Source organism: Pinus tabuliformis, chromosome 5_2 (genome assembly GCF_031772625.1).
Source record: "Pinus tabuliformis cultivar Carrire ecotype Pingquan chromosome 5_2, CPIR1, whole genome shotgun sequence".
Lineage (NCBI taxonomy): Eukaryota > Viridiplantae > Streptophyta > Pinopsida > Pinales > Pinaceae > Pinus > Pinus tabuliformis.
The window spans coordinates 786,183,648-786,209,994 of NC_142306.1; positions in this window are offsets into that span (position 1 = coordinate 786,183,648).

Sequence of the window (26,347 nt, forward strand, 5' to 3'; positions counted from 1 at the left end):
TTTGGTTTGACTTTGGAAGATCCGGAATTTTCTCGTGTAACGTACCCGACTGAGTGTAAACTAAGTCAAGGTATTGTGCCTGAGCAATGACTTGCTCCTCAGTAACTACTCCGGCCTTAGCTACATCTTCAGTAATTCTTGGTAATAATGATTTGACAAACCATTCAGCTAAGATTTGGTCCGGGATAAAAACTTTCACTAATCTTCTTCGACGTCTCCACTCATGGATGTGATCAGAAATGTACGTGGATGTCGATTGTTTTAGCGAAGTTAATAATTCTGTACCATTATCGTATCTGACTGGTAACTGAAAATGAGTTAAGAACGAAGTAGCTAACTGGCTAAAGTTGTAAAAAGAGGCCCGTGGTAACTCAATGTACCACTTGGCTGCGAGACCAATGAGTGTACGCTGGAAAAGACGTAAGCGGATAGAATCATCTGAGATGGAATTTGATGCACACCAGAGGTGGTAAGTCATCACGTGATTAGACGGATCCTCTCCAGACTTACCTTCGAACTTGGGTATATCGCTGGGCAACTTATTTGGCATTGGCGGCCAGAACGGAAGATATTGAATTGGATCGTTCGTTAGGCGCGTCAAGTCGGGTAAATCTAAAGTCGCAATAAACGGTAACTGCCGGTTAGGATCTCTAAAACTCTGAGTCACAATACCAGCCCCAGGAGGAGGATATCCAGGATAACTAGGAACAGGAGTCGCATTTGGGATATTATATCCTCCTGGAAAACCAGGATTAACCGGACCGTACTGGGGTTGCTGAGGTGGTTGATAAGTGTACCCAGGATACGGTTGATACTGGTAAACCGGTTGTTGGGCAGCTTGCCCAGGTTGATACTGTCCCTGGTACGGAGGTTGAACAAATTGAGGTTGAGTAGTAACAACCGTACTTGTACCAGGTTGGCCTGCAGGCATCTGGACTGTGGTTTGAACCGTGGGTCCAGACAACGGTACAGATGTCTGAGGAGTGGTTACAGGGACAGTAGAAACCGGAGCTGCCGATACTCCAGAAGTAAGCATGGTAGATGAAGCGGTAGTTGCTGCAGCCGTGTGAGGTGGAGTACTAGGTGCAATTGGCGGCTGAGTAACTACAGAAGTTACAGGGGTCTGAACACTTGACTGGACAGGTTGCGGTTGCTGGGGTGGACCAGGAACTGCAGGTTGTCCTGCTTGAGGTACCGACTGTATACTTGGTTGCGACATCTGTTGACCCTGTGACGGATCCCATGTTAACATTCCAGGGTATTGACTCGTAACAGGTTGAGGATACTGAGATCCATAGCCGTATTGAGGATAGGGTTGATAACTGTAAGGTGCAGTCCCATATGATTGCCCTTGAGGTGGTTGATAACCTTGACCAGGGTATTGACCCGTAGGTTGATAACCTTGAGGTAAATACGAATACTGGGGTTGACCTTGACCTTGAGGTTGGTATCCTTGAGGTTGATACCCTTGGGGTTGATACCCTTGGGGTTGCCATCCTTGAGGTTGCCATCCTTGAGGTTGATACTGATACTGAGGTTGACTTTGGGGTACATATTGAGGCTGGGGTTGATACCCTTGGGGTTGATACCCTTGAGGTTGCCCCCCAGTCACGAATGAAGTACCTTGAGGTTGCCCCCCAGGCATTAACGAAGGTTGCCCCCCAGGCGGTAATTGGCCACCTTGAGGTTGGTTAATGGGAGTTGAACCTGACATCATATAAACTTCACCTATACTCAATGGTACATTACCACTGTTTCCAACTAATAACCCATGATCAACAGGTTGAGGAGATGCTCCCGCAAAGGTACCAGAAAGTGATTGATACCCAGTAGGAACAGAAGGACCGCCATGTAAAAATGATTCAGGACTTTGTGAAAACACAGATGACTGACCAGACATATTTACAGGAGAATGAATTCCTCTAGGTGGAACCGGAGTACGAGGTGTAGAAAAACCTACTGAGTTGTCTAAAAAATTGGTTAATGCAAGGTACCAAGATTCACTTCTAGGAGGACTGTAAAAGATGGATTCACGCTCCCTTAGATCAAGGGTAATTAGATCTTCAGAATCAGAAACGCCTATTTCTTCCTCTGGAACAAGTTCTTCTATAGCAATTAATCCAACAGGAAGATTTTCGGTGATAATTCTTTCTATTCTTGGTGAATCAGGAACACTAGGAGTTGGAGTAACAGGTTCTGAAATTTCAGGTTCTTCGCCTGTTTCACTGGCAGATGAAAAACTACCAGCAAGCTCGGAAACTGTAACAGCTTCGGGATTGTAACCTGTTTCTAATCTTTGGTAATCTGGATGGACTACCAAGGAAGATTCTCCTTCTTCAGGTGAACCTACTCTACTGCCACTAGGAGTTACAAGGACCTTTAAACCCTCTAAATAACTGGGGTCGTCTCGAGGAGGTGAACCCCTAAGTTCACGGGATCTTCTCAACAATTCGGCCACAGAAACAACTTCAGGAGACTGGCCCGCAATCGACGGGACTTCTCGGTAATTCCGCCACAATTAAAGATTTTAACTACAACACACGAAAACAAAGTAAAAAATTTCAAATCAAACCACCTAAAGTCTTCTAAAGAACCAATCAAATTTGAAGCACACGCCTAAATAATCTAGAGCGTCAAACCACACACAAACAGTAGTCTTCCGGACCAAAAGCGCTAGTTGGTGATTAGGCCCAACCTCGCAGGATTCAGTACAGAAATAGTGGGTGGAACAGTTACCCCGGCAACCTGCTTAATGAATAGACTGGACCAAGTTCCTCCACTTTAACCGTCTCGAAGTGAAGCGAACCCCCCAGAAAATCCAAGTGAGTATAACCGACGTCTGCTCCAGGTACAGTGGGACCTTCCCTCCACCGTCACCTTGGGTAGAATCCTAGATATTATGGCCACTAAGGTTACCAATCACAACAATTACACCTGGGGGAACAGTCTAAACTCCGACAGCACGCAAGGGCAGAGTAGCAAGCTCCAATCCCCTTACCGGCTCCTTGACAACAATCCAAGGTTTACCGATAAGTGACCCCTGGCTCCTCGACAATGGTTAATCCGAGGTTTACCGTTTGTAATACGTACTGCCTGGCGTCGTTCCCAACGAGGGAGGAATGATCCCCTCACTGGTTCGGACACGAGCTCGTGTTTCTCCTTTAAGAGGAGCTTTCCCAGAATGTAACTGAAACAATTGGATTTGTTCTACTCAAGATAGACTATCTGTTTGGTTTTGTAGTCTTGGAGAGTTAAGTACTCACCTACTCCAAGACCCTAGCCTAAGCTATGTTGGTGCTTCAGAGCCCTAGAAAAATAAAGATTACTAGATTGATTTTAATTTAAGCGTTACTTTTAAGGTTGTTTCTTAAGTCAAAAGGTGATGGAAGTGAAACTAGTGGTGTGTTGACTCGACTCGAAACCACTACAAAATGCACCTAAAATGATTTATCCACTACTTTACTTTTTCGATGAATTGCTTAACTAAAAAGTTGAGAGAATGCAATCTTTATAAAAGCAACTTCTTAATTGAAGACAATCAAAGAAACAATTCGTTTTTCTTTTCCAAGCATAAAAACATAACTTCTCTTTACATGCACGAAAAAACTCTTTTCTTCTTTTGAAAACAAAAAGCTACTTGAAACAAGACTTTTTAAGAAGATGTTTTTGTATTTTTCTTTTAATAAAGCAAATAAATCTAATATAACCAAAAATCAATCTTAACAACTCTTAAAATCTATGAAAATGCACTCATAAGCAAACTAAAGGCAAATTTACTCTAAGCAATCTTAACGAGGCCAAAACTAACAATGATTATTTCTAAGGTGTTTTACTTGATCACAATCAAATCAAGGACTAGCTTATTGCAGAACCAAAAACTAGCCAAAACAAAACTCTAATCTTTTTGTTCTTTTTGTAAAATGGAAATCAATACTTTATAAACAAGCAATTCGAAATTTGACCCAAAACAACTCAAATGGCAAGTTGCTCAAACAAGGAGACTTTACGACAGGCTCGACTTCTAAGAAGGTTGACTAACCAGAGATATCTAAGGCTGGACAACTTTCTACTATCAAAGTCACTACAAAGCCTTTCCAAAAATCAAACCCTAGGTCTAAACTTCGTTGAAAACCACTAAAACACTCAAAGCTCACAAAACTAGTTCAGGTGAGAATTCTTGACAGGGTACTAAAGGATCTGGGCAGAAAACACTAAGGAAAAACAAAATCTAAAAGTAATTTAAAGCAAAAATGGAATTTTCTTAACTTTTACAGGAAGACGCAGGCCACCCGTTGTCACAGGTGCGGCCCCGCACTGTGCAGTCGACAACAGCGCGTCCAAGGACGCACTGTGCAGCACACAGAGACTGCGTCCTTCTGGAAAAAGGAAGAAAAACTAAAGCCAACTAAATCTAAAGCTAAGCCACCCAAATACTAATTCTCACAGTCAAAAACCAGAAAATAAAAATGATTTTCTCAAAGCAAAGTTCATATAAAGGAAAAGACTCTCTCATTAATGGATTCCCCAGCGGAGTCGCCAATTTGTCACACGGAATCTGTCAAGGGTGCGGACACGACTGACCTTCCTAGAAGTCTAAGACATTCTAATGACAAACAAGACAAAATGGAGTGATCTTTCTCTAAATACACCTTTTACAACATGAAAACTACAAGTGTTTAGGCTTACCTTATTCCAAAACGCTGTTGTTGAAGTCCGTTCTTGACGATCCGGATGAGCTCCTCCTTCAAGTCAATTCCTGCAACCACAAACAATCAAACAATTACCAAGCACTTGCATTTCATATAATAAAACATATATTCAACATGCAGACCAAGGAACACATGAAATAACTCATTAACACAAGCTATTGAGAAAAATAAACCAGTTTGTATTAATAACGAAACAAAGAAACTCTTACAACCTGGCCTTGGTGTTGTGCAAGTTCCTCCCAGGGTCCATCAAGGGTTTTCCTCTACTTTGACAAAGCTCACCCTCTCCCAAGTAGAATCAAGTGAAGACAATCTCTCCTCACAAAGGCTCTAATGGAAGACCTAAATCCTGCAGCATTTACCCAAAGAAAATGTATAGCTCCAACCTCCTCTCCTTCTGGCTCAATGCCTTTATTTATAGTGCTGTAAAGAGGTTATTCAGGTCCACTATCAATGGGATCATCCCCCTCTATGGGTGGGATAGCTCCCTTATTGATGGGATAAGTTCCCCCTTAATAGAGATACATGAACCAACTGGAGGCGCATCCATTTCATCAAACCGACCTCTAGAATGTTCTAGAAGTAACCACAAGTAACTTTTTCAAGATAAAACTCGCGCATTTTGCCTTTTACAGAGGGACGCACCTGTCCCTTAACATACAGAGCGTCCATGGACGCAGATTTTGTGAACATGGTCAGCGTCCCCGCAGGTAAGGCTAGAGAGAACCTGCGACCCCAGAGATAAACATAGTTTTTACAAGACTTTCTCTCTTCTTTGAGTTTGAGATGGATAACAGAGGCATGAGACTTGCCTAAGAGGGTAGCATGACTGTTGATTTGAGCCATACTAACTGTAAGTAGTCAAGGTGACATTTTTTAGTGTAACACTTGATCCAACCGAGTTGTGATTATCCCTTAGAAAGGGACAAGCCCCGCAATATTTTCTTGATGGAATCTTGCATGATATACATAAGATATCCTTAATATCCTACGCAATTAATGCATTAGGCAGACACGATATGGTAATTATCTCTTAACCCTACCAATAACATATTAAATTTGAAAAGGACATTTTCAAGTGTATAAGGAAAGGTTAAATATGCCTAACGATGGTTAGATGATCCTTAAGTTGCACCTATTTTGGAGGCCCATTATATCCCCTAATAGAAATATTGTTCATCCTCTAAGAAACCTAGTCATCTTGTTTCTTTTCATTCATTTCTGTAATGGCTTACTTGACATCACAAGTTATTTCGTATGTGGTAGCCCCTTCTGGATGGAAACCTACATTCCCCTCAATTTTTATCCACTCCATATTTTCCTCTGCTTGATCCTAATGCTCTTGTAGACCCAATGATAAAGAATGACTAAGATGGAATCCAATCCAATTGGATCCAAGCCTCTGGATCATTCTTTTGTAAATAGGTGTTTCATCCAATGCATTTTCCAACCTCTCAAGTCATTGGTATTCTCTTATTCTTAAACTCCATGGCAAGGTATCCCATCTTGTTTGGAATGATTGCAGTATTTCATCTTCTAATAATATGCAAGTATATTTAAAGGGAAGTATTTTCTATTTTTTACTTTCTTTATAGATTGTTCCAGTTTACGATTTTTTTTATGAGCCTATGATTAGTAATGATGAGATGTTGGGATATCAATTTTGTCCTCACCCATGTTGGTTCTTCTACGTCCTTGGCTGGTATCCTTTTGACCTCATACTCCCTAATTTCTTCATGGTTCAACCATGAATATAAAGCCATTAATTCTGAGAATTTGTGTCCCAAATATTCATGTTAGGAAGTACCAGATTATGCATATGAAATTCTACAATTCTGGCTCTATCCTAAATTCTATATTTGAGGCAAAGTTCAATTAATTTTCTTATACCTTGTAGGAGAATGGAAGGTTGTTGTACTAATTTCCTGATATAAAATTTACACCACTAATATTTTATATATAGATAATAAATTTTTGAAGTGTATCAATAATGCATTGTTTCCATGAATACACTAGGCATGGTGGCTATTCGTTATTCTCTCTCATAACAACTTTTGTCTTTTCCACAACTAGGCTTTCAAATTCTTGTTTTCCTTTTGTATGTGGTCCCTTATGTTTTCTTCATGGAACCTGTTGTACCTTAAGAAACCAATTTCCTAGCTGTGGAGAAACTGTGTTTAAGACATTAATGATTATTGTTTGTTGTCACTTATTTGTCACTTTATTGTTTGTTGTATTCTCAAATGAAGGACCTAGAAAACCTGGTCTTTAGCCCTTAATACATGTATGACCAGAACATCTCAGAATGAAATTTGTTGCTAGATATAAATGATGAATGAAGAGAGCTTGAAGGAGAAGGTAAAGATAATATGTTGCTTAACACATAACCTATTATCTGTCACTTAGAAGAATTATGAAAATGAGAACTGAATCATAGGCAATATGCTACTTGACACAGAAACTATTATCTACGACCCTTGGAGAAGTTAAAGATAATATGTTGCCTTACACAGAAACTATTATCTATAACTTAGAAAGGAAGGTGAAAACTTCAAGTATAGGAGCGCTCTTTTAAGGAATGTTAGCTTTATCTATATAAATAAATAAATACATGCAACTTCATTACTATACTTGAAAGAAGAAAACATAAGATGACACATGACAGAGCGGTTACCAAATTATACCCAACAATTCGTCGAAACTTCTGATTCTTTCATTAATCAACAGTTATATCAGGAATACAGTGGCCTAGTCTCTGGGTTCTCCAAAATTCGAACCATTAACCCCTTCTCTGTAAATTTTCCTCTTTTTATACATTGTGAAATATTTGTTGCTCTCTGAAACTATCAAACTACTAAACTGTTTTTCTAACTATCTAAAGTAAGAATTATTACAAAATATTACATAGAGGGTAAAGACATCTCAAAAAACATAAAATAATAGAAAATAACTAAACATGACAATGACTACTGGCCTTTTGGCTCTGTTAATCTACTGTCGAGTTCCTCTGTATATGCCTTAATAATAATTAATCCACTTTAATCATAATAAACTGTGTTTGACTTGTGCATAACCTGGGCTTACATATGTATCAGATGCATTTTGATTGGCCAAAACACCAGAAAATACACCCAATTGCCTTCCTCTTCAGATTCAGTTTTAACATTAATTTTTTCGTTTACATAGCGAAATCGACACAAAATACACAAAGTGGAACTGAAAGGAATTAACTCTGTTTAATAAATCTATCGGATCTGCCTGTTTAGTGCTCCATTGACTTCCCATTGCAAATCGCAATCGGCGCTTTCCATTGTTATATCAACCCAATCCTTAATAAACTGCGACAAGACGGACGCGTCGGAGTTATAAAACATAGAATATAAACTATCAGGTTTGAAACCCATCGCAATCACAGTCAGCACTTTCAATTGGTGCTTGAACTCAAAACTTGCGATATTGCGAACCCGCTGGACTTATAAAGCACATCATATATAAACTATCAGGTCTAGCCATCACATATCGAAATCGGTGTAAATCATATACATATATAAATGTTATGCGATGATCACAGATCCACCAGGGCTTATAAAACATAATATATATATGCTTTGGGTCCGGCCTGTTTAGCACTTTATTAACTACTTATCGAAATCGGCAGTCAGTAATTCCTGTGGTAACTTCATATAAATTCCCACTGCATTTCGCGATTGCGATCTAATCACATTGCTATCACACACAAACACACACACACACACACACACACACACACACAGATATATATATATATATATATATATATATTAATTAGGGCTTCATATAACTATTTATATTGCGATTTAACTTAATCGCATGGGCCAATTCTTTTATACTTGTTTCTTTTGTGTTTTGATTGCAATATGTAATTTATTACATTTCCCTCTTGCCTTATCTTTTTCTTAAAGATATTTTCAAGTGATTCTTGAATGAAACATGAATATTAAAGGTAACAAAAAATGCATGTTACAACATCTGGCTCCACCTGGGGATAGTGCTTTTGCCACTGAAGCTCATTGTAGCACGTGTGTCGCCCAGGGCGTAAGGGGCATGATGACTTGACGTCATCCTCACCTTCCTCTAGCTTATCACCAGCAGTTTGTTACACCTAATAATTTGTTAGGTACTGTACGAAGTATTTGGAATACAGGGAAAAAATACCATTCGGGCAATATCTCCAAAGGAGTTGCAAATGGATTTGCTGGTTCACCAATCATTGGTGGTTCTAGAACCGTGCACTAAGAACCACAGATTAGTGACTTCTCCTCGGGCACAGAGTCATACATTGCTTTGCCAAACTTAACTGTGTAAAAATTTGTACAGTGAACCCACACCGATATTTGCAGTGATAGGATGCTTGTGCTTTGATAGCAAAATATTGAGAATCATAGATCAATAGCCTTAGTTGGGCATGGAGTCCAAAAATGTGAAAACCCTAAAATTTGACAAACTGGAACTTGACAATCTTGAAGTCTGAAACCTATGCAAACCATTTTCCAACTGGGAAAGTCACCTTTATTCATCAACTAATGATTAAACTGAATAACTGCAACTGGAAACCAAATGATCAACACCTAAGCTTATTTATGTACAAGTTCCTACATATGTACCTGACTGACCTCAATCAGGTGAAGTAAATCTTCCAATGATACTAGGTTAGCATTTGAGTGCATAATCTTGAACCATTCTTCCAGTGAATTTTTAAAATACAATTCATCATGAATGGAAAATAAACTATGCATAAAGGCAGCTCACAAAAAAAAATAGGAGTATATACATGAAATGATATGTGTAGTCTATTGATAAATTCTTCCATGTAATCTTCCATAGGATCTTCAAAAGTATAAGAAAAAATATGTTCTTGATCAGCTCCAAAAAAGAAATTCTCTATGTATGAAGGTTCCTGCTCAATTAAACCTTCTGGTGGGATAATATGTTCAACGGAACAATCAGCAACATCTTTAAGAAAATGATCTATGTCACTTCCATGTCTCCACTTTTCATCTCTAAGCTTTGATTGAAAGTAGTTTTTAATTCTAACCTCAAGAAAAAAAAAATCACATTACTATACGACATATGATCAACTTTAAGTAGATTGTCTACCTCTGATCCATGGGCATCATTTTGTTCTTCAATGCAATAATATACAAACTTTGTATCAGCTTTCTTTTTACATGAGATAGCCTCCTTTGCTATGATAGATGGCTCAATATATTATTGTCCAACATATCCCACTTGCTGATTTCTACCTATATGTTCAACACCTAACTGATGAACTTGAAGAACTTCATCCTGTTCCCCATTTAAATCATTTTCATTATAGATAGGAGGATCATTAAATTTAACAACATAGGAACTTTGGGGATTTATTTGCAACTTAATTATTTCTTCCTCTTCTCGACTGCTGAGAAAAAATTCTTGATGCATGTTTGAATTTTCCTCCGTCTGAATACTCTATTGATTTCCTTTATTCACTTGTTTTGCAGGCTGAGATTCTTGTGGAGTCGCCTTTAGTGAGGAAGTTGAAACTTGCTACTCACTTTTATTTTCTTGACTTCTTGATCTTTTCCTCAATCTCAAGACATATTTCTTATGTAGTTCAGTCTGCATAAAATTAGAAAATTTCTCCCAATATTCATTAATTTTATTTTCATCATGAATGGCATATGTTTTATCATATTCATACTCTTCTCCTTCGATACCAAGTTCATCTTCATCTACTGCATATAATGTAGGTCTCTGAGAATTCTTATTTTCTAACTCTAACTTATTCAACCTATCTCACAAAGTTTTAATTATATTACATATATCCTCCAATGTTTGACTTTGACAGGATTCCATCTTTGCCTTTCCCTTGTAATGGATACGTTGTGTCTCTGATGCTTTTCCTGCAACCACCAAATTTTCCTCTATCTCTAATGTGTTTGTTTGGACTTGATTAATCTGGCTATAACCTCTCTAAATGCTTGATATATTATCAACAAAATCATTAGTTTCATCAGCAAGATTATCTTGAGCCTTTAAAGTTTCTTTAGCATGATAATATTCACAACAACCTTCAAAAAGAAACTTATGAGGATAATAAGTTCTATAATAAGAATTGGATACTGAATGGAAATCTTTCAAAGGTGAAATGCTTGAATGAGGCAGAGACCTGAACCAAACCCTAGCTTCTAGATCCAAAGAAAACAAAAAAAGCTTCATCTTCACATCTTCATGAATGATGCCCTGTTGCTCCATGCATTCATGAAACGCTTGGAGGTGCTGAGCTGGATCTTCATATTCCCTTATACTAAATTTTGGAAGATACTCATTCCGGACATAAAATGCAGGCATATCATGAGGATATCCGGTGATCCTAGTAAAATCAAATGGATCAAATTTATGGACTAAGAATGCAGGGAGATCCATTAAAACCCAGAAATGAAAACTTCAAAATACAGTGGAGTCACCAGTCAATGTTGTAAGTGAAAATCACAGGTGTGAATGTACAACCAACTGTTGAAACTTGTCATTCTCAAGAATCATCTTCAAACTTAATAAACCCAAGGAAAAGTGCTCTTATTCAATTTATTTTATTCAAAACAACCAAACATTCCCTCCTCACTGAACAACCAGAGGAAAATATTGAAAACCCACGGAAAAATTCTCTTGTCTTCTCTCCCCAGTAGTGGTGCCAATTAATATTGTACCTTAAGAAACCAATTTCCTGGTTGTAGAGAAATTGTGATTAAGACATTAATGTTTGTAATTACTGTTACTTATTTGTCACTTAATTATATGTTGTATTCTCAAATGAAGGACCTAGAAAACTTGTTCTTTAGCCCTTAATACATGTATGACCAGAACATCTCATAATGCCTTTGTTGCTAGATATAAATGATGAATGGAGAAAGCTTGAAGGAGAATTTAAATATAATATGTTGCTTAACATAGAACTTACTATTTGTCACTTAGAAGAATTATGAAAATGAGAACCGAATCATAGAAAATATGTTGCTTGCCACAGAAACTATTATTTGCTACCCTTGGAGAAGTTAAAGATAATATGCTGCATTGCACAGAAACTATTATCTATATCTTAGAAAGGAAGGTGAAAACTGCAAGTATAGGAGGACTCTTTTAAGGAATTTTAACTTTATCTACATAAGAAAATAAAGACCTACAACTTCATTACCATACTTGAAAGAAGAAAACATAAGATGACACATGACAAAGTGGTTACCAAATTATACCCAACAATTCATGGAAACTTTTGATTCTTTCATTAATCAACAATTATATCAGGAATACAGTGGCCTAGTCTCCGGGTTCTCCAAAATTCGAACCACCAACCCCTTCTCTATAATTTTTCCTCTTTTTATACATTGTGAAACAGTTGCTGATCTCTGAAACTGTCAAACTACTAAAACTATTTCTCTAACTATCTGAAGTAAGAAGTATTATAAAATATTACATAGAGGGTAAAGACATCTCAAAAAACATAAAATAACAGAAAATAACTGAACATGACAATGACTGCTAGCCTTTTGGCTTTGTTAATTTGCTGCCGAGTTCCTCTATATATGCCTTAATAATAATTAATCCTCTTTAATCATAATAAATTGTGTTTGAATTGTGCATAACCTAGGCTTACATATGTATCAGATGCATTTTGATTGGCCAAAACACCAGAAAATACACCCAATTTCCTTCCTCTTCAGATTCAGTTTTAACATTAATTTTTCCGTTTACATAGCGAAATCGACGCAAAATATGCAAAGTGGAAATTAAAGGAATTAACTCTATTTAATAAATCTATCGAATCCACCTGTTCAATGCTTCATTGACTTCCCATCGCAAATCGCATTCAACGCTTTCCATTGTTATATCAACCCAATCCTTAATAAACTAAGGCAAGACGGATGCGCCGGAGTTATAAAACATAGCATATAAACTATCGGGTCTAAAACCCATCGCAATCGCAATCGACACTTTCAATTGGTGCTTGAACTCAAAACTTGCGATATTGTGGACCTGTCGGACTTATAAAGTACATCATATATAAACTATCGGGTCCGGCCATCGCATATCACAATCGGCGTATATCATATACATATATAAACATTATGCGATGATCGCGGGCCCATTAGGGCTTATAAAACATAATATATATATGCTTCGGGTCCGGCCTGTTCAACACTTTATTAACTTCTTATCGTAATCAGCAATCAGTGATTCCCGTGGTAACTTCATACAAATACCCGCTGCATTTCGCAATTACGATCTAATCGCATTGCTATCACACACACACACACACACACACACACACACACACACACACAGATATATATATATATATATATATATATATATATATATATATATATATATATATATATATATATATATATCTATATATATATATATATATATATATATATATAGATATAGATATATATATGTCGATTATGGCTTCATATAACTATTTATATTGTGATTTAACATAATTACATGGGCCAATTCTTTTATACTTGTTCCTTTTGTGTTTTGATTCCGATATGTAATTTATTACATTTCCCTCTTGCCTTATATTTTTTTAAAGATATTTTCAAGTGATTCTTGAATGAAACATGAATATTAAAGGTAACAAAAATTTCTTGTTACAATAGAACCTAAGGCTGTCCATTTCTTCTCCCATATTCTTCATCTTTCCTTCCATAATGCCAACATCCTCAACCCTTTAGACTTTACAATTTTTATCCATCTATAAGTTTTGTCTTTCTATATTTCTAGTTCAAAGAACATCATTGGTGCATGATGGGAAGCACCTTCCTTGCATCAATCCAACCATCATAAAATGAGAGGTATGACTAAAGATTTGGTTCCTATAGCTTTGTATTCTGCCCCTATGGTTCTATAGTCTTTTCCTATAGCTCTACATTTTGTTCCTCTGGCATTGTGGGTTGTTCTGGGAGCATTTATTTTTTAGTGCTTGGCCCCTCTAGATGAGTTTGTGGTTCTTTCCCCTTGTCAATTCTTACTTCCCTACCCCTTGTTATAGTTCTAGCTTACATATCATCTCATTCTAGGAGAGGGGGATTAAGAGGCATTTCATACTATTGGTTATGTCTCTGGAGGGAGATGTGGATGTTATCTCAAATTCCTGTCCTTAGTATTTTTTAGGTTCTTCCTCCTTATGGCTATTTGAATCCTCAATGGTGATTGGAGTGGGAAATCATGGCTTAGTTTTTCCTTACCTTATCATGCTTCTCTTTCTTCTTCTAAAAAAGAAGAAGTGCTTGTTAGGTCCCTATAATATTAGTGACTCCCCCATTACTGTTGTCATTGTAGCCTTTATTGTTATTATTGTGCCCTATTGTCCCCATATTGTTATTATTGTGCCCCATAGAAGCCAACTATTGTTATTGTTGCGCCCTTATATTATTATCATTATGTCGGCTTTGATTATATTGTGACCCCTTAGACTTTTCATTTGTATCATTCAAGAATTATTCATTTGTGTAATGTAAAGGAGGTTTCCCCATCAAAGAGGCATATTTTGAAGTTGTTTATCTATATTTTCTTCTATTTTGTGAGCTTCTTACATAACATTTTGTATTAGAGCCTTTGGATTGTAGGGTTTCGCTACTCCAAATAGGTCATCGTGGAATTTTCTCTATAATTTTTTTCTATGATGTTTCAAAACCTGAAATTAAAACCCATTTGATCCGAAATATCTATGAACCTAAGGTCCAAATTTTAGATAGTTTATCGCTATATTTTCGAAATAGGATCCAATGAAGTTAGGGTTTTTGCAAGCTCCCAAATTATATCTCAAACAGGTCACCTAGGGACTCGTAATAAATTTCTCTTTGCGAATCATCTTGAAATTTCATAAAATGTTACAGAAATAGGATGGTCTATAGAATTTTTTTATTGGTTTCAGGTCCTAAGGTTGAAACAGTGACATGTAGCACTTTGTACAAGTTCAGTCTACTAAACCAGTCTATAATCAGGGAATCGTGGGAGATTTGGAATAAATATTTCTTGGAGAATCCAATATTGATCAAACTTGTAGGGTTGGAAAGAAGACTCGGACGGCTACCAAATAATGAAATTTTGGACCTTGGAGATCCGAAAGTATATAGATACAACAAATTTAATATCGAGATCCTACAAAGTGAAAACATTTGTGTAGTTTTTTTTTAATTTTGCATAAGTTTGGTTTGAAAAATTAGTTTGAAGGAATTCAAAGGGCATAGTGAAGCATAATTATCATTAATTGATGCCTAGAAGAAATAAAATGGAAACACCTAGTAGGCAACCTGAAATTTCTTGCATGACTCATGAAGAAGAGGAAGAAATGCAACATGATATATAAAAACTACGAGACCAAGTGCAACAAAATTCACTCTCACAAAAAGTAACAGAAGAAGCTAAGATGGATGGTTTAAAGAAAGGTGTGGAAGCTAATATTGATGGCGTGGAAGCCAATATGGATGGTTTTAAGAAAGGCATGGACGCTAATATGGATGGTCTAAAGAAAGGTGTGGAAGCTAAGATGAATGATGTGGAAGCTAAGATGGATGGTGTAGGAGAAAAACTTAATGGCAACATGGAAGATTTGAAAACAGATTTGACAAAGTTGCTACAAGAAATGATTACTAATGGCAAAAGGATAGTAAAGGAAACTCATGATGAGAACAAAATAAATGTTAATCCTGATTTCATAGACTCTAACATTGGATTCAAGAACCACCATGTTCCAAAGATCGATATGAGTAAGTTTGATGGGAAGGATCCTGTAACATGGAAACTACAAATGGAGCAATATTTTGATCTCCATAATGTGAAAAACACACAAAATGTACACGTTTAAACATTATATTTGGAACCAAATAGTTTTTATGGCATCGATGGATTTTCTCTCGTAAACAAATTGTCACTTAGGCAATTATTATGGAATAAATGATAGAACATTATGAGGATACAAAAAGCAACACCTTTTGTAGCCAATTGATAAATACCAAACAAAAGGGTTCAATGATGGAGCACATTGAGGACTTCCAAAAATTGAATATAAAGGTAAAATATATTCTAGAGGAGCATATGATTGATGTGTTCATAGGGACTTTAAAGGATAACATCCAACTTGAGGTTCGCCTTTGGGAACCTTATTCATTAGAGAAGGCATTAAGGTTGGCAAGAAAAGTGGAAAGAAAAGGTATGGCAACAAGGAAGCCTACCACTCACAACTATAATATGCAAGTGCTATTTCCCCTAGCTTTCCACAACCTACAAGGTTGAGACCACAAAAATTGGAAGAAAAAAGAGAAAAAGGGCTTTGTTACAGTTGTGATAGAAAATACACTAAATGTCATAAGTGTGTTGAGAAGAAACTATTTTACATACATTGTGAAGAGGAGGAAGAAAACGAACAAGAAACATCAGAAGAAGAGGATATACACTAGGAACAAACCCTAGAGAAAGAATAAATGAATATGACCATATCTTGTAATGCATTGGCTGGAATTACCACTCCTCAAACTATCAAGATAGAAGGGCATATCAAGAAGAAAAGGATAATAGTGTTGATTGATTTGGGTAGTGCCCATAATTTTATTCCTTGTAAGATAGCCAAGGAATTGAAATGTTTCCTATATCTAGTAGTAGAGTGGGAAGTGATTGTTTCAAGTGGAGGAACAATAAATTGCTTTGGAGAGTGCCACAATATCAAGCTATACATGTGTTGTGGGGAAAAATGCCTATGCAGGACGATCCTATCCACCTAAGGTGTGACAGTGCCTTAGCAACAAACAGAGACAGCTATTCTAGTATTCTTCCTTTATGAATTAAGAATGAAGAGAGAGATGGATGGACTAACTGGTGTCTTCCATTTGTCCCTCGATCTGGCTTCTCTTCTCTTGGAGAGTTCCCAGCTACTTGCCTTCTCGCTCGCCCAGCTTCAAGAGGTTTCTGCAAGATCACAAGAAGAGAACACTCACAAGACATGGATTCATATTCATAACTAGTTCAGGATTAGAAATAAACTAAACATACTAATGCAATCATACATCAAAAATACATCAGTATATAGGAGAAACCAAGATAGCTTTATTGATGAATAACAAGGTTCAGGAAGAGATACAACCCAGAGGCCTCCAATCCAGCATCTCCTTCCCAGCAAATGGAATTCCTATCTTCACCCCCTTCAAAGCACTAAGCACCCAATGATTCCAATCTCAAACCAACAACAATTCTTTGCAATAACAAAATTCCAGCCTTCTAGATCTCATGGAGGAGAGATCCATATATAGATGTTTGGAGAGAGGATGAGTCAGCTTGAGATCTGACTAGTGTCCTCTCCCTCTGTCAGTTCTTGATTCCACTTGGAGGTTCTTGCTTCCACTTGGAGATTTGGAACCTCTTACTCATCACCAGTCGAATTCCCTGAGGCAAGTGTCATTTTGGAAGCTTCCTGGGTTTTGACACCTTGAGAAATGAGCTTGCCACATGTCCACTCTCGTTCAGCGCAGGTAGCCAGTGTTCCATTTGACATTCAACGCATGTAGCTAGTGTTGGCTTTGACATTCAACGCAAACAGCTAGTGTAGCCACTGAAATGATCCTGATTTGACTTGTTTTGAGCAGTTTTTTGGTGGAGAACTTCTGTGAATTGATGTGGCTTGTTAGCCTTGTTCCTCTAGGGGTAGGAACAACATGTTTAGGGACTTTGGATCCCTTAGATTATGGACATTTCATGCTCAATTCTGTAAGGCACAAAAATGTCTATAACAGTTGCCCCCTAAAGTATGAGGCTGTTTATCGGGTGAAATGCTTTATCAGGGGATCCAAAGTTCATCCAATGCTGGGAGGAGACCTGTAATAAGATACAATACAATACATTATTTTTCATACTGCTTTCATGATCTAGCTGAGGTGGGCATTCCCATGCTTAGCTTTATAAATTCATTTTTTTGTACATAGAACAGACAATCGTCTGATGGTAGACTGATAATTTTTTATGAAACTATCATCCTTTGAGTAGGATGATTATCTGCTACAAGGATGTACATGTCAATGTCTTTATCTTTCCTGAATATATATCGCAGCCCGGATGGATGAAACTAGATCTGGGGTCTTCAAACTCGTTCGATCTTCACTCTAAGTACAAGTTAATCCATGTAAGAAATGCTCTGAAGTTGAACATGGAAAGACATCGCTTGATTACCGGTCAATGATGTAAACCGTTACAAGCGCGAGAGGAATCACCGATAATGATAATGACCCTCAAGGTACTGCAGTACAATTCACGTGGTGTGAATAAAGGACTCGACGTCGAACACCACGCAAAATCTTTCGTTCGAAGGTCATTGATGTATACCTGTCGCCGGAAGTGAGAAACTTGCCATTGAGGCATGCAAGCTTCAAAGTACTGAAGGTATTATTCCTAGATCAACTTCTTGGATAATGAGCTGATGTCGAAAAGAAGCGATCCGTCAACGGAGGGCCTTAATGAATCCCACATCAGTGACACGGAACGGAGCTAATGATTTTAATGGAGGTGAAAACGATCTGTGACATATGATTCAGGGTGGCGGTCATGAAAGGATGAAGGATAATGTATGGCAGTGGATGGGACATGGTTGACTTTTCTGAACGACTTCTCTTGAACATGTGGCGACACTGATGCGATGGATCGGTAGCATTACCCCAAATATGGATGGTGTGGCGAGACCATGGATGTGACCGGTGAATGAGAACAGCCCAACCCAATTGTGGTACGGAGGAAAAGTGTCATGTTCAAGAGCGACTTGCTACCATCAAAGTTTTCTTTAGTTTCTCCCAATTTTTCCCCAGTCATTGCTGACCATTACCTCTTTATTTTTGTCAAGCTTGAGGAGGATAACATATGCTTGTTCTATAACCTGCCCTTCGGGCAAGCCCATCGCTATGTTTTAACGAGCCTAGCGATACTGAAACTCGTTCTCGTCTAAATACAAGTTTGTCGCTATTTAATGATTTTATCGAGTCTAACGACAAGGATAACTCGGTCCTTTTCATTTTTAGAGAGTTTGAAAAGGTACATAAAGTCAACTCCAAAAGTCCTTTTTCGTCATCTAATCCCTTAAGTCCGAAAAAGTATAAAACAATACAGAAGGGATGAGTTTTCAATAGTTTTAACAAGCCGAACAAAACAAGCGCTTGATCTTTTTGTGCAATAATCCCTCGGGTCCAAAAAGATTAAAATCTAGAGGAGGGATAGCTCTCCCGGTCGCTTTAACGAGCTGGAAGGCCAAGGACTGGGCAATCTTTTCATATTTTACGAGTCAGATGAAAAGAGCTTAAAGAAGACTCGTCTTTTGAGGAACGAGTGATAAATAGGTTTAGCAGCTGATTCCAGGTACAGGTTGGAATTTTCCAATCACGGCAGTGTCACAAGGATGGCTAGGTGAAATCACTCTTCGCAGCTGTTCCTAAAAATGGGTAAACAATCATATGGAGGTGAATGATCGGCCAAATGAAAAGTGGAGGTGATGGTGCAAACACGACCAAGGCTTTGATGGCTGATGATATTACATTCACTGTGGTTATTTACCGGGTAGTTCATTTTTTAACGAGCTTAAACGCGGGTGGAAACATTTGCTCGGTCTTATGTTTATTTTTTAACGAGCATGAACTATGTGCTAAAACTGCTCGGATCTTGCGTTTATTTTTTAACGAGCATGAACTATGTGCTAAAACTGCTCGATGATAAGTTTGCATGCCCCCAGCATAACAATGCAAATCGAGGTGCATGCCCCCCAAGCTTCATTGCATTCAACTCGGTGGTTGGAATGAAGGTTTACCTTTGAGATTTGGAAAGGGGATTTGTTTCATTTTTTAATGAGGTTGACACAGTAAAAGAACTATCCTCATGACTCCTTGTTTCATTTTTTAATGAGGTTGACACGAGATTAGAACCGTCCTCGGCTCGTTGTTTCATTTTTTAACGAGGTTGACACGAGATTAGAACCGTCCTCAGAGCCCACTGTATTTACAGTATTTCTATTAGGGCGATGATCCATGATGACAAAATGTTTAGGAATCTTCCGAATCCATTAGATATAGAAGATTTCATATTGTAGGTTTCCACTGTGGCCACTTCCACCAGATTACTTGCAGGTGGTAGGGCAAAAGTACCCATTAAGGCAGGGTCTTTTAGGAGACCTACTCCAATATTTTGAAGTGAATGATTGCTCCCATGGATCATTGGAATGCTTCCTGTAACTTGTGAATTGTCGGGGAGGAAAGTTTGTTGGTCAACGACTATAATTCCTCCTTGAAAGGGAAATGCAATCTTCCTGAAGTAGGTTGACACAACTGCGGCCATGGCATATATCCAGGGCCTTCCCAGTAGGATGTTGTAATCAAGGTTTCCATCAATTACTTCAACATCAATTCCTACTGTTTTGCCCCCTAGTTCAACTTGCAAGTTACTTAAAATCCCGTATGGAGTGTATGATCGTCCATCAAATGCTTTTAACATCGTTGACGATCTCGACAAGGGTGGTGAGCCTAAATTCTTCCAGCAACTCATCGACATAATACACGTAGATGCCCCCTCATCAATAATTGTTCGATGAACAGTTTTGTTGAGGGTTTTCACTTGAATAAGGAAAGCTAGTTGAGCTGGAAACTGAGGGTCATATCCTTTATGATCAAAAGCCACAAGATTGGAGTCCATTGGGTCAATTTCACCTATTGTTGATAATAAAGCTTGCTGTTGGGAGAGGCAATTTTGCGGTACCTCAAGCGTTGACATAGCGGACGGCGATTGGGCCAGGTCCTCTATTATATTATAATTCTGTGATATTTTTGCACGAGGATTAAATGTTGACTAGTATACTACTCCCTTTGGCGACTTTATCATTTTTTCAGGAATGGTGGGTGGCACAACTTTGGTCAAAGTTGTTGTCGAACTACTAGGTTGTTCATTAGCCTTGTTATTCGACACCTGTGGATTCCCGTAATCTTTATTCCTTGACAAAGCATCATTTTGTTGCTTTGAGATAGACAACATAAGCACTTGGGATCGGGAAGCATTTTGATTTGCAACCAGTTTGGTACCCGGGCTTGGAAATGGATCAGTCAATACTGCTGAGGTTTTTGAACTCTTAAAGAGTTTCTTAACTTCAGCTATATGTGGACAATCTCTCGTCCAATGAACATCATCGCATATATGACACCCCGCAGGGGGTTTCCTTTTTCTCCCTTTCTTTTTCTTCTTGCCCCCTGGTTGCTTCAGTTGTTTGCCCTTGTCGGTCGACGTGGCATTTACTTCCGAGGTAAGAAGTTCCTCATTTGCATTTTGACTGGAAATCTTACGGGCCCTTGTAGATGTAGCCTTTGTCGATTTCGTGTCTATCGTGCCAATCACGCCATCGATGGCATGAGAGTCATTGTTTGATTTAGGAGGAGGAGGAATTGAGAATTCCGGTCTAGGGGCGTCAGGTATTTTGTCGTAGAGCGTGCCAGACTGAGTATAGACCAAGTCTAGATATTGCGCACGAGCTATGACTTGCTCTTTTGTTACGACTCCCCCCTTTGCCACATCTTCCGTGATTGTAGGAAGTAAGGATTTGATAAACCATTCAGCTAATAGCTGATCAGGAACGTACGTTTTTACCATCCTACGACGACGTCGCCACTCATGTATATGATCAGATATGTGAGTGGCCGTTGTCTGTTTGAAGTTGGTTAGGAGTTCCGTTCCCGTTTCATACCTTATCGGTAATTGAAAATGGGTTAAGAAAGTCGTGGCTAAGGTACTGAAGTTGTTGAACGAACTCTAGGCAATTCAATATACCATTTTGTCGCTGGACCAGTTAACGTCCTCTGAAAAAGGCGAAGCCTAATCGAATAATCTTTTAGGGTGTTTGATGAACACCATAGATGAAAGGTCATCACGTGATTTGATGGATCTTCACCTGTATTTCAATTAAATTTAGGAATATATGACGGAAGTTTATGCGGAATCGCTGGCCACCAAGGGGCATAAGCAATTGGATCATTCGTCAGCCGGTTTAGATCTGGTAATTCTAGAGTTGCTACAAAGGGCAACTGTTGATTCAGGTTAGGTGAAGCATACCCAAGATACGATGGAATTGCCTGAGCAGTGGGTCTTTGCATACCAGCATAATGCTGGCAACTTTGACAAGGTTGATGGGTATAACCACTATAATATGGTTGCCCATTACTTACAAAGACTTGTTGCTCAGGTCCTTGATATGATTGCTGGAATGGCAGTTGTTCTGATTGAACCAACCCTGGTTGTTGGACCATTTGCTGTTGTCCAATACTGGATGATTGACCAAGATGAGGAGTCATAGTACTTGTTTGAGCGTGAGTCGCTCCAGATAAGGAGGCATTAACCTGAGGCTGTTGGGGCTGACATACAACAGGTAGCGCTTGTACTTGCGACGCAGTCACCATAGCAGGTATAGTGGGAATATTCGACACAGGGTGGACTGGTTGCATTGAATATACAACCCTTGGTTGCTAAGGCAGTATTGGTACCCAACCGCTGGATGTAATTCCAGTTTGACCTGAACTTTGTTGTAAACTCCCATATGGTTGTTCTCCAGGAGGGAACAATGAAAAGGCATACTGCCCTCCATATGGCGGAAATCCAGTACTTAAAGGGTAGATTGGCCTTTGAAGACACATTGGATCAATTTGTTGAGTTTCAACGTAAGAAATACCAAATGATAATCCGGATGAAGAAATAGGAACTAACCATGTTGTCGAAGCAGTCCCTGATGGGATTCCGGCTTGTTGTTGATAACTTGCCGGGACAGATGATATACCATTGAACATCGTTGGAGTAGCAGCAGGAGGCTCTGTCGCTGCTGTGTCGGATGACACAGTCCTGGATGTCGACGGTTGTTCAGACATATCTAGTCTATCCAAAAGATTTTCTAGCGATTCTACAAGAAATTACGATGAAAGAGACTAACTTCGAAGATCAACAAGGGAATGGTGATGATTATTCCGTTTAAAATAAATTTTAACGACGCTTAGACACAACTTGCTTTTTCAATTTTAAAGATTCGAGAAAAAGCAAAAGATGACTCTAGTCTCCTTCGATGTTTTAACGAGCCCGAAGTGACAAATGCTCGAATGGACTTTTTCCGTTATAGAGTCTGAAAAAGGCCAAAAGGAACTGCTCTAGAGTTCTAGGCAGAGGGTGTGCCAAACTTTTCGCAAAACCGCAGAATACTTTTTAGGGTACGGGCGGTCGATCTTCCTGAATGCTGTGTTCAGTGCATTGCGATCAGTAGGGCGGCCGACACGGCGTCCTAAGGATAAAGGTTTTATTCCTATAGGGGTCTCCCAATATATACTCGAGGGTACGTGGGAGCACAATCCGTACTGGCGCTATCGTCCCTCAGGAGGAATCACCCACCATCCACGAGATTGACAGTCACCAGGCTTTACGACGCCGGAACACGTCTCTAGCCTAGACCTCTATGTTGTGCGTTATGTTGCAAAGCGTTGTTAAGTTCATTCAATTTATTTTAGGTTGATCTTTTTAGAAGTTTGCCTTTTGAGGTTCACCACGAGATGTATGATACAATTCCTAAATGCGGTCTAAAGATGATAAGCAAGCTTTATATCTTTTCAACTTATGAAAATCCTAGCTACAAAGGGAAAAGAAAGACACCATCTTTTCTCAAAGAGCAATCAGCACACTCTAATGCACTTTTCCTAAATCAAACATGCAAACTATCAAGATGCAAATGCACAATGCAGGTGTTTGTTTTCCACTTTCTTAGTATTGATGCCTACAAAGAAAGCTTGTTGCACAACTTTGAATTTGCTTTTAAATGACAAATACAAACAAGTTTACTTTTTCGAAATCAGAGAGGGTAGAAGAGATTACAACACTTAACGATTTTCGAAATGAACACTTGTTTCAACACTTAAAAGAGACAAACTCAAACCAATAAGCAAAAGCAAATGTATAATCAACTGTAAACAACCAATGAACTCTCTTCTAAGATCACAATCAACAGATCTGAATCAAGGGCTACAGGATGACTATTTCACTCATGCAAAGGAAAACTGCAAATGACGCCAAAAACACATAAAAACACTCACAGTATTTTTGTACAAAAGGAGGCAAAATTTAAGCAGAGAAAAGGAGTTATCAGACTGGTACCTATGCTAGTTACAGGCTGCAAAAATCAGAGATCAAAACAAGGCAAAACAGAGCAGAGAACCCCAGATGCACAAGGCCAAACTGGATCAGCGCAACCTCAACACAGGGGTTTTGACATTCAGCACAGGTAGCCTTCACGGGACCTGTGTTGAAATGTAGAACCTCTTCACAGCTATCGCGCTGAAGGAGAAACTCTCGTTTCTCACTGGGTTTTGGGTCACAAATTGCTATTTAATCTACTTTTTTAGGCAAAATAAAAGCAACAAGCAAGGTGCAATCAAAGGGATGCTTTGAGGGAGTACTAAGATCTTTCACAAAGGATCATCAAATCATTTGTGAGTCCATTGTTCAGATCATAGACAAGTCCAGTGATTGGATCAAAGCAGCAACTGTCTACTTTGCATCTGGGAATAGCAGATGCAGTTCGATTGTTGCTGTCGAGTCTATGAAACAAACAATGATAGAAACACAAATAAAATGACTAAACAGATTCCCCAATGGAGTCGCCAATTTGTTGTGGGGAAAAATGCCTATGCAGGACGATCCTATCCACCTAAGGTGTGACAGTGCCTTAGCAACAAACAGAGACAGCTATTCTAGTATTCTTCCTTTATGAATTAAGAATGAAGAGAGAGATGGATGGACTAACCAGTGTCTTCCGTTTGTCCCTCGATCCGGCTTCTCTTCTCTTGGAGAGTTCCCAGCTACTTGCCTTCTCGCTCGCCCAACTTCAAGAGGTTTCTGCAAGATCACAAGAAGAGAACACTACACAAGACATGGATTCATATTCATAACTAGTTCAGGATTAGAAATAAACTAAACATACTAATGCAATCATACATCAAAAATACATCAGTATATAGGAGAAACCAAGATAGCTTTATTGATGAATAACAAGGTTCAGGAAGAGATACAACCCAGAGGGCTCCAATCCAACATCTCCTTCCCAGCAAATGGAATTCCTATCTTCACCCCCTACAAAGCACTAAGCACCCAATGATTCCAATCTCAAACCAACAGCAATTCTTTGCAATAACAAAATTCCAGCCTTCTAATGGAGGAGAGATCCATATATAGATGTTTGGAGAGAGGATGAGTCAGCTTGAGATCTGACTAGTGTCCTCTCCCTCTGTCAGTTCTTGATTCCACTTGGAGGTTCTTGTTTCCACTTGGAGATTTGGAACCTCTTACTCATCACCAGTCGAATTCCCTGAGGCAAGTGTCATTTTCGAAGCTTCCTGGGTTTTGACACCTTGAGAAATGAGCTTGCCACATGTCCACTCTCGTTCAGCGCAGGTAGCCAGTGTTCCATTTGACATTCAATGCAGGTAGCCAGTGTTGGCTTTGACATTTAGTGCAAACAGCTAGTGTAGCCACTGAAATGATCCTGATTTGACTTGTTTTGAGCAGTTTTTTGGTGGAGAACTTCTGTGAATTGCTGTGGTTTGTTAGCCTTGTTCCTCTAGGGGTAGGAACAACATGTTTAGGGACTTTGGATCCCTTAGATTATGGACATTTCATGCTCCATGTTGTAAGGCAGAAAAATGTCTATAACAACATGGGAGAATATGTATTGAATATCCCAATTCTTTCCATCCCAATGGGTGGTGTTGATGTTGTACTAGGAGTCCAGTGTCTACAATCCTTTGGTAGAATAGATTTTAAATTTCAAGAACTTTTCATCAAATTATTTTTGGAAGGAAAGGAATTTGAATTAATGGGTATCCTAGGGAACTAGGTAAGATAATCAACTCTAATGGAATAAAAAATCTTCTAAATAAATAAAAATGAGACGTAATTGCACAATTATGTTCGCTAGGGGTTACCACATCGAAATCATATATTTCTCCATATCTCCAAAAATTCTTGGTCAATCATTCCAAGCTATTTGAGAATCCCAAAGGCCTCTCACATATTCATGATCATGATCATGCTATTCATTTGATTCCAAGAAGTGTTCCTTTAGACATCAGGCCTTACAGATATCCCTATGCCCAAAAGAGTGAAGTTTAATGTATGGTTGCAGAAATGCTAGAGGCTAGTATAATTCAACCTAGTCAATGTTCTTTCTCTTCTCTAGTAGTATTGGTGGACAAGAAGGATGGATCATGGTGCATGTGTCTGAATTATAGGGATCTCAACAATCTCACTATTAAATATAAATTTCTGATTCCTATCATTGATGAATTATTGGATGAATTGCATGGATCATTTTATTTCACCAAGTTGGATCTTCATTCAAGATATCATCAAATCATAATTGAATACATTTCGAAAACAACATTTAGAACTCATGAGGGTCATTATGAATTTTTGGTCATGCCTTTTGGCCTTACCAATGCACCTTCTACATTTCAAGGTTTGATGAATTCCATTTTCAAACCCTTCCTTAGAAATTTTTGTTATTATTTTTTGATTAT